This window comes from Cibotium barometz, chromosome 31, assembly GCF_041138505.1.
Source record: "Cibotium barometz isolate CiBa-2024 chromosome 31, ASM4113850v1, whole genome shotgun sequence".
In the NCBI taxonomy this organism is placed as follows: domain Eukaryota; kingdom Viridiplantae; phylum Streptophyta; class Polypodiopsida; order Cyatheales; family Cibotiaceae; genus Cibotium; species Cibotium barometz.
This window is the reverse complement of record NC_141076.1, coordinates 2,613,333-2,624,511: the sequence shown is the minus strand read 5'-3', so window position 1 is coordinate 2,624,511 and position 11,179 is coordinate 2,613,333.

Here is an 11,179-nt window from a genome sequence, read left to right as displayed (position 1 = left end):
AGACAAGATCCACACCCACCTAGCTCGTCTTTGTCCTAGGACTGACTGCGATTACTCCCCGTCGAAACCCACACAAGACTTCTACTTATGGTCTCCTTTGCTCCCTCCGAGACGCAGGGGGAGTTTATATTTCTATCAGCCGACGAGCAGCTCTTGCCGGCAGTAGTTGGCTTAGGCATCTTTGACATTGGTCGGGCTCAGTGACCATCAGGATTGGTGAGGATTGTGTGGGCTTTCCAAATATATATGCTCCGAACGCCATTGCAGGCAAAGCCACCTTCTACAGTATAGTTTGCCAGTCCCTACCACAAGCCGACTTTTGGTGTATGGGTGGGGACTTTAACATGTCATAGACTATCCTCTTGGAGGAGTCATTGCTACAATTTCTGGCTAAGATTACTCTGCTTGGGAGGAGCTGATCTTGGCTCTTAGGGGACAGGACCCTTGGCACTTACCAGAGTTTGGTTACAGCCTTGGGAGTCTGTGCTTCTTGAGGTCTAATAGGAGCACTGGCCCTAATCTTTCCAGACTCCATAGATTCTATGTGGAAGAGTGGGCTTGTGGTCCTGGGAGCATGATCGATATTTTGGCAGTCACTACTTTCTTCGATCATGCTCTGGTTTTTTTGTTCTTGAAGGTAGGATCGACACTAGAGCACTCGGATCCCTGACAGCCTCATCCAGGACTCTCGAGATATGCAGCAGGATAGAGAGGTTGGATTTTCTCTTAGCGTTTGCCCCAGGCACCTTGGATACAGGCCTAGGTGAGATTAGCAGTTTACTGCAAGAGGTAGCACAGACCAGATTGGCTAGATTCCATGAGCAAAAGAGGAGCCTTCACCGAGGCCTTGCTTCTCTTTAGTGACTTCAAGAGAGCTCCTCAAATAGCCCATGGATTGAGGGTCAGTTGGTTGTCACCCATAGAAAGCTCAAATCCATAAAGGAGCGGAGGGTGGAGTACAGATACCATGCCAAAGCTTTCTTGCGGGAGATAAGAGTCATTAGGGATTCTCTAGGTTTGTAGGCCTCCACAGGTGGAGAGATGGTATCCACAGGTTGTGAGGCTAGGATGGATCTATCGTTTCTGATCCCTCCCTCATGTGAGATGTCATGTGCATCCGTTAATCGATGCTCATAGACATGTATATTCTCATTAGCAAATGTAGGGGCAAATTTTAGGGGGGACTTTGCAGCTCTGCATGCTCCCAGAAGTGCCCAAGAAATAGCCCAATGATTGTGGGCATAGTTTGGATGCAAAATATGACTTTTTGGACAATGTTTTGTGGGAAAAATAGATAAAACCAACTTGATTACGAATTCATCCCTTTTCTGTATAAATAGGATCATTAGGCATTCATTAGGAACATCATTCAAAGATCAAGAAGATCCATTTGTTAGAGTGTGCAAGGCAGCAAGGACACAATGGTGGATCAGCAGGAGCTTCTCTTGTATGACTGCTGCAAGTAGAGGGCTCCAGGGATCTTTGGTATTCATCATGAAGCTGTGAATCAGTAAGATCATTATATATATAGCATGTTTTGGCAATAGTTAAATTTGCGTTTTTGCATCAGCTTTTTGCTCATTTTTAGCATAGTATAGTGCTAGAAAGTCTAGATTCTAGGGAGTTTAGAAAGCATGTAGAACTCTAGGGTTAGGGTTTTTGGGCTGATTACAACAGAAAAAACAACAAAACAATATCATGAGTTCAAAGGCAATGGATTACGTCTTTCTCAAGACTTTATGCAACGAAGAGCTGTGGGAATTTAGGAAGTCGACAGTCTGATTTATCCAGCTTTTAGCAAATGGTGGAGCAAAGCCCAATGATCCTAAAAGGAAGGAGGTAAAGAGACACTTGGCGGCAGTTTGACTTGAGGTCCAAACCTCATGGGCAACAATGATGCTAGCAGAGGAAAATTCGCCAATGGTTGACACTCAGTAGGAGGAAGTTTCCAAGAATACCAGAGAGCTTCTAGGATCGGAAGTGGATTAGGAGACAGTTTTCCTGAGTAAGGAGTGTGGATAGGTGAAGGATTCTGAGGAGATGATAATGCCCATGGTGGATGAGTCAGAGCTAGCAGACCCAGGGCCCAAGATCGAGAGCATTAGTCCAAGTGAAGAAGACCTTCCAAGGCAAAAGGGGTTGCACGATGATGCTATCATAGATGGGGAGGTTCAAGTGGAGGACCAACCATTGTTTGAGATGCCATTCCCTAAGGCCGATTTGATTGATGAGTTACAAGCACCATGTTCGAGGATCTCACCGAATCCAATATAGCAAAGGAGGATGAGACTAGTGCCTCAAAGATTTCCAAGGGAGTAGCGGATTCTCTTATATTAGAAGAGCACCCATTGGCGAAGGAATTCAAACCCAAACTTGAACCTGAAGAGCAAATTCTAGAGCAAGTAGATCTCTTCGAATCCTATTAGGAGGAGGATGAGGTCAGCCTGATAGTTCCCAACGAGGTGGATCTCCCCATATCTTATACTGAGGAGGATGAGGTCGGCTCGATAGTTCCAGAGGAGCTTCTAGAAAATCTATCTAAATCATGTGAGGAGGAGGAAGAGACTACATGTGATTCAGAAGATCCAGAGACCGAGCTAGAGAACTTGAAGACCAAGTTAGAGAGGCTGGGGATCGAGCTAGTGGATATGAAGTGGAGTCTTCAGTTGTGGACTGCAATTGGAGAAATGTTGTATGGATTACCTAAGTGTTCCAAGCTTAGTAGGAGGGGATGTCATGTGTATCCCGTTAATCCCGATGCTCATAGACATGTATATTCTCATTAGCAAATATATGGGCAGATGTTGCAGCCCTACACGTTGCCGGAAGTGCCCATGACATAGCCCAATGGTTGGGACACCTTTTGGGCATATTTTAGACACAAAATATGACTTATTAGACAATGTTGTGGTAAAAATAGGCAAAACCAACTTACATACTTAAAGAAGTAATAAAAATGAGAATAAATTAAGGGTTTCAAGACAAGAAACATGAGACTTTAAAAAGTTTTCTCGTGATTTACTTCTTACATATTTCATCAAGGATTGTTGTTTTTCATGAGTCAACCATGAGGATGACTTCTCTTTCGATCAAGAGGGTAATTTTCAACATCAAGGTATTTATGATAATCCAGGTAACCCTAAAACTCATACTTATGCATTTTTAAATTTTATAGTTAAATTCTAATATATTGGTCAAGATAGTTCAATGATTGATATGTACTTTCTATACGCGGAAGAAAATACATATTAGATCATTCACTACTATCAGTGACTTGGGTGAACTAACAATGATGCATGTACGTTTTTCGATTGATCACCGAAGAATGTATGTAACTTATTATTATTTCACATTCATCCTTTAAACTCTAACACCTCATTTAAAACACTTCCTTCAAATTATTCTCTTTCTATTTTCAAACAAGATTAACCAGGTGTCTATGAGAGATACTTGTGTTGATATCTATGAGAGATACTTATGTTGATATCTATGAAAGATACTTGTGTTGGTATCTGTGAGAGATACGTGTTGGTATTTGTCAATAAATATGCAATTGAGGTCAGTTGCAACCTGAACAAGAGGAAATGTTACAGTAATTAATTTATTGGGTGATCCAATAAGTAAAAAGAATGTCTTGGGTGACCCAAGTGTGATTAATTTGGTTGTGAGTGAATCCAACCAAGTGTGACATGTGTGACGCATGTATTGTGATTAAGTTGGTTGTGAGTGAGTCTAACCAGCTCTGACACGTGTGTAACATGTGGTATACTTTTTAGAATACGTGTGATGTGTATGAAAACATTGTGAATGAATCCAATGTACGAGTTTGATTGTGAGTGAGTCCGATCAACTCTAAGGTGCGTGTGACGCGTGTAAAACCTGTTCTGTGAATCTGATCGTGAGTGAGTCCGATCAACACTTTTGAATTAATGAGGGTAACCCTAGTTGGTTGTGAGTGAGTCCAACCAGCTGTGACAAGTGTGAGACATGTGGTATACTTTGTGAATACGTGTGATGCGTATGAAAACATTGTGAGTGAATCCAATGTACGAGTTTGATTGTGAGTGAGTCCGATCAACTCTAAGGCACGTGTGATGCGTGTAAAGATTCTATGAATTTGATCGTGAGTGAGTCTGATCAACCCTTGTGAATTAATAAGGGTAACCCTAGTTGGTTGTGAGTGAGTCCAACCAGTTGTGACACGTGTGAGATGTGTGGCATACTTTGCGAATATGTGCGATGCATATGAAAACATTATGAGTGAATCCAATGTACGAGTTTGATTGTGAGTGAGTCCGATCAACTCTAAGGCACGTGCAACGCGTGTAAAAGTTCTGTGAATTTGATCGTGAGTGAGTCTGATCAACCCTTTTGAATTAATGAGGGTAACCCTAGTTGGTTGTGAGTGAGTTACCAGCCGTGACACGTGTGAGACATGTGGTATACTTTTGAATACGTGTGATACGTATGAAAACATTGTGAGTGAATCCAATCAAGGAGCTTGATTGTTAGTGAGCTTGATCAACTCTAAAGCACATGTGATACGTGTGAGAACATTGTGAGTGAATCCAATGTGGGAACAATTAATGTGTTTGATCACTCGTGTGTGGTGAAAGAGACAACCGAGGACGGTTGTTCTTCTCAACTGGGAGGACTATCACGGAAGTGAGATTTTTCAGAATATTTTATCATGGGAGTGAATCCAATTAATTATGTGTGATGCATGGTTCGTGTGAAGCATGGTAGTGAATGATTTCCATTTGTTATAATTATTTTTGTGATTTCAAAGTAATTGTGATCTAGCATTGTGGATTATGTTGAGTATAGATCATGAGTTCCAGACAACCAAGGTGGACATTGGACGCGATTATCTAGCCAAGCACATGTGTGCTAAATATTGAATTTTGTATGGTTTAGCCAATTGTACATATATTGGGCAAGGTTTGTTTTTGATGAGATGCTTTAAAAGCATTGGACTAAGATTCAATTTTGTAAAAGCCCAATTTTGGAAAAGCTATGGTATTTATGGCTTCAAGGGCTAAATTTATTAATACGATTTAAATACCGCGTGTGGGAGGGAGCCACACACTTCGACGGGGAGATTGCACCCAGTCTTGTGTCCTTGATCTTTCGTGCTTTTGATTCATGCTATGATGTTATGGTTTATTTCTTTTATTATTTAATTTGTGGAATAATCTAATCTCCATGTACCATGGAGCTGTAAACAAGGTAGAAGGTATAATTGGATATTGACTCCGATCAAGATGCAAACAAGGTTATTTTCAATGTTGGAACTATCCTATTGCTATGCTTTGGCATAAGATCCACTTCTTTGGCTCCTCGTTCTTGCTCAAAGGCCAAACACTCTTGTTTTGCATCAATTCCCTCAAGTTTGGTTGAGAGCTCTTTCTCTAGAGCCATACGTTTCCTTTCGAGCTCTCTTGCTAAAGCTCAATCCTCATCAGTCAAAGCCCTTGCCTCCTTTCGAGCTTCCTCAAGTTCTTCCTTTAAGCCCTGGATTATCTTTGGTAGTCCTGTATCTCTTCTTCCTTGGCTAAACGCATCTTTAATATATGTCAAAAAAAGGGGATAGAATAGGAGAGATGTGGAGACACATCTGTCCCATTTTGTTTTTTTTTTTTTTTTGTAAACTGCAACGTGGCTACAAGCAAGTCTATACCCGTAGCTATGGGCAAGGCTATAATCATGCATGTCTCTTTTTTATCTTCCTCAAGTTCTTCCTTTAAGTCTTGGATTGTATCTTGGTAGTCTTGTATCTCTTCTTTCTTGGCTAAACACATGTTTTATATATGCCAAAAAAATCCCAACCCATTTTCCTTAACTAGCACAGTAGTTCAACGGGTTAATCATTCCCTCTTTTACTCTATTTACCCCAACTTGTTGTCCTTAACCTACTGAGCTAGTTGATCATTCCCTCATCTAGTTTTTTTATCCCACCTCACTATTGTCCTTAACTTGCTCGGCTAGTGTAGTTATTTACTTACCAACTCCAATTGCTTCACAGAGTAGAAGCACTTGTTGAAGCTCATTTTTTCCATCCTCAATGGATTTCTCCCACCCCCTTTTATTAATTTTTGGTAATAATTAATGAATGGTTTTCTACTCAAAAAGATAGAAAATGGTTCTAGTTGATAAAAAAGCATGTAGAAAATATTTTGATATCTGTTATAGCTTTAGTCATGAAACCTTGAAAGATTTTTGGAGTAGAGATTTTCAATATAGCTCCCCAAGGAAGTAGAGGAGGTGCACACATGAGAGGGCTAGTTTTGATTCAAGATTGATTTAAGAGGTGGGCATCTTCCAAGCCATAGGAGAGAGAGTCAATGATCCCATTGATGCCATGAATGGCCATATGCGAATCAAGTAGAGGGGAAAGGGCCTCCAATGAGTGTAAAACATTAAAAAAGGGGCAAAATACTAGAGTAATCACTTGGTACTTGCCTTTTCCTTTGCCTGTAACAACTATAAAAGAGGTGGATTCTCAATATGTAGGGCACTTAAAAGAAAAAAATACATTTGTTACAAAGAACGGCTACACATGTTCACCGGCCTCTTGTAAATCTTTAAGTAATTTCTTCACGCACATATCATCATGAAGTGAGAACCTAAGATCTTGTTTGAAGACTTTGAGAGATTCATATCTCTTGTGTCTTTGGTGCTAGAAATCTTTAATAAAATTAAGACCTTCTTAAGATCTAAGATAGTCTTGTTTGTGAAATGGTTGACCTTGAATCACAATAGAAGGCACTTGACATCTCATATGAAGGCTTCTTTGACATGTCCCCATTTGGTGGGTTGTGGTAGTTAGATGTTTGAATTCCTTAAAAATTAGATGTAATAATATTTTAAAATTGGAATTTAGAAGAGGAGGAAGCCCTTTTATATGAAGGGGTGTAAATTTTTAACTAAAGGTTATTTTGTTTTTCTAAACAATTATTACCTTTCAAGAACAACCATCCATAATGGAAATCCACTATCTTTATTTTGTTCACTTTAACTCTCATCTGCAACAACCATCTCGTCTCTTGTAGCCCGTGCTCACCTACAAAGGAGACAACTCTTCTCCAAACACACAATATGCAGCTCTTTCATTTACAACCATAAGGTCGGATGCTCCTATATGCTAGCTTGATAATCTCTTACAGGGTGGAAGCGTGTTAACATGCTACGCTTTTTAGATTTTTAGCAGTGTTATATTCATTTATATCTAGGAAATTAGCTAATGAATGCCTTTTTTTTCCTATAAAGAGAATGAAAACAATCTCCTTGTGCTTTTTTACTTGTTATACATAACATGTAGAAATCTATAATTTAAGCATTTGAAATATTTTATAACCATATGTACTTGGTTTTTTGCCATTGGTAGGACCTTAATATGTCCATCCATGTTCATAAGGATGTTTATTCATTCTCTTCTCATGAGACTCCTCAAGTAAGAAAATCTCTATTAGGAATTATATATTCTCTTCTTAATGGATTAGTATATGAGAATGAGTGTCTCATGGTTAGAACATTTTATCTCTTTGTGTAATTTTTTTTCATTCATAGGGTATTAACATAAATGATGCTCATAATAATGTTTGCTCCCTCTCATCTCAAGAAACTTCTCAACTAAGATGATCTCTATTAATAATGATACATTCTTCTTTTGATTATGGTTTGATATCTGAAAATTGGTATCTCATATAATATATGTTTATAGTTTTTAAGATAATGAATTTGGTGAAGAGGATCAAGAGACAATTCTTTTAAAGTTTCTAGACATACTTATGGTTGATGAGATGTATACATCCTTGAAGTCCAACTACAATATCAATAAGAGATACAACTTCTGTTGAACGAGAACCAAGCATACCTTGTCTACAATGAGAAAAGCTATTGTAGACTGGTTGATCCATGAGAGAGAAGTTCATGTAAACAAGAAGGCCTCCCATTGTTCTGTAACATTCTCTTCCTCAGCATGGGCCTCTTGGACCTGCTCCATTAGCTTTGCTTTGCCCTTTTCTTTTTCCTTGCCACTTTCTTTCACCACACCCTCTTGTAACAGAAGGACCAAAACCATGTCCCAGCTCACAAAAGAAGTGCCGATGTTGCCCATTTGTAGATCCAAGAGCAAGTCTTCCTCCTCATTCCTGTAGTCCTTTTCTATGACGGATTTTAAAAACCTTGATAGGCAGAATCTAAAATTCTTGTCTTCCCTGAATATGTATTTGATGAGGTCAACTGGAACCCATAGGCCCTTATCACCCTCAAACATGATGGAGTACGTGCTCATGTGTTGATCCATATACTCAATGACATCTGTAAAAGCATCCACGTGTAGATGCATTGTTGCACGCACATCAATTGCTCCCTCAAACATAGGGACGATCTCGTCAACCCTATGAAGTAGCTCAAGCTTTCCTAGCTGTGCAATAAGTGCGTCAAGTAGAGGTGCCATGACTATGAGTGATTGCAAGAAAGAGAGAGTGTGTGATACAGAAAGGTGTGCGAAATTGAGAGTAAGTGTTAGGAGAGAACGGTAATTATCAAGTAAAGTATCGTTTATAAATGGGCGACCTTGTTATAAAATTTTTAAAAACTTTTAAAATTTTTAAGTACAATTTTTTTAAAAAAAAATGGTATGCGAAAGCAAGAACGTATCCTTCCATCACACAAGGTCATTTCTAATTTACTAGTGGCTCAAGCCATAGATGCTTGTGTGACCAACCTTACACTATCACAAAAAAATAAAACTTGCACAAGACAATTGAAAAACCTTAATAAGACAGTGAGGCAAAAAAATTAAAATTGTATCTACTTCAATCCAAGATTACATATCCAGTGGTTGTTTGATAGCTACACAGCCAGGGAAATTAATTTCTCTACAAAGAAAAGATTGTTCGTGCCTTTTGCACACTACTCTTCCATTGATTATCAAAGCAAAATCACCACTCAGTGAGAATCGAAGAACTAAGTAGTCACGTAAGTTGGCAAGAGACCAGTCATCATTCACAGCAACATCTTCTACATCCCCACCTTGCATGGATATATGTAGCACACCTTGTTCTTCTATAGAGGTTGTGTCGGAGTCTAACGCCTCCCATTCTCCATTTGTAAGCTTCCATCGCCTGTAAGGAAATGCAATGGACAACTGTTGCTTGTTGGCAATATGGTAGCGCATCACAACCTTCTCAACTATTACTCCGCATCTGATGGTGTCTCCATTGTGTTGAACAACTTTTTTATCCCATGCAGGTGATAAGAAACAAGTGAGAGCTCTCTCCCCCTTTGCAATCCATAAAGTTGGGGTGCGATGTGTGTCACTTGTACGGAACAGGTACACAAAGAGGTGTAGAGGTATGAAGCAGGTTATGGTTGCTTTGTGAGATCCATATGTGCACTTCATAGCATTTTGCACCTTGCTTTCAATCTGCAAACAAGCCATGGCCACTGAAGCATTGTCTGGAATTGGCCATTCAATAGATGTGAGAGTTGGTGTAGGTTCTGGAACTAATTTTCCAGTACCATTTGCTGTCGTGGTGGGAACCACATATGTATCCTCATAGAAGAAGATGTTTCGTGCAAGAAGTTGTGCAGCTGGACACCCTCCAAAGATTAAACTACCAAACTCCACATGGTATGCTTCAAAGGTTCCTGAAATTGCCTCCATAGGAGGGAAAAATATCTACGCAGAGGAACCCAAGAACAATCAAAGCAGTGCTCAGTATACCATTATTAGCACACAATCCATTTGAAAACAAGAATATAAAGTGGTGAAATGACTTACAATTTGCAGGAAATCGTTAACATTGGTCATGGTCTGCCTAGTGTCAGCTCTGTTGCCTTGTAAACATGTTGGACCTTGGCTAGCTTTTTTCCATCACGATCTTGTTTGAGCTCCAATATCTGCCCTTTCCAATGGTGACTTTGTATATCAACGTATCGCTTTGACACCTTGTGGGTTCCTCTTGTACTAGGCTGCATCGTAATCCAATTCCACTTCTCGTATTGTTTGATGTTCCAATGCCCATCCTCATCTTGACCACTGCTACAAGAGAGAGATTGAATACTGATCGGAGGCCTTCGAGCTTTAGAAGAAGACAACATAGAATTTTTCCATGGAATACTAAAGTTTCCAAGAGAAGTATTATGGAGATTTTACATCAAGGAGGGTGAAAATGGAGTCACCGTCTGCACAAATGAAGCTGCCACATGGAATCTCAAGAAGGTATTTTGTGGATTTTGCCTCATTTAAATTTTGGTTTGCTCAAAGTGAAAAAGGGTTGCTATGGGAATCATATTTGCATATCTCATGGCTCCTTGCATTGGCAAAAAAGTATGTTAAGGTGCACTGAGTTGCTTGGCTTCACGCAAGCACCTTTGTGAACTCAATTGGGAGTCCACTTGATGCATGCATAAAGAATCGATGTACTTGTGGTTTGTTCAAGTGGAGAGAAAACATGCCAGAGATGAGAGGTTTTCAACTTTGTTAGCACTTTAACATTGTTGCAACAAAATAGGTAACTGAGACGAGGGTTACCTAAAAAGATTCCCTCACAAAATATGTGAAATCTCAAAAATGGCTCAAAAACATAGTTTTTTGAAAACATATCTAGAGTTCCATGTATAAATTTAAAAATTACATGAATTTGCTATTTCTTTCAAGATTGAGAACACGTGTGATCTTCGTAGATTTATAAATTGCTATTGTTTGTGACATAAAAATAAACTTGACTTAAAAAATGGCATAGGAGTACACAACTTAAAGAAATATCAATCTTTTTCAAATCAAAATTTATTTTATAAATTTCATGAATGTAAGATACTTTTTTTAATGGACTTTCTTGGGACAAATTCTACCACTATGCATAAATATGCACATTATTTGACAAGAACTCAAAAAATATTCGAATACATGAAAATATAAGCTCCATAATTTATGAAAAATCCTACAAACATCCTTGAGTCTATTTCTAGACCCAAATAGCAAAGCCTTTAGTATATAATTACCTTGAAAGTTTGCATGACATAATTATTTACTTTATTATTTATAATAAGATAGTGGGCATGATATACAACCAATGTTAAGAGTTTAAAGATGTCAACTTATAGATGTGCAAAGGTAGACTTCAATTAATATATATATGTAGAAGATGGTAACTATGGAGGCTCTGAG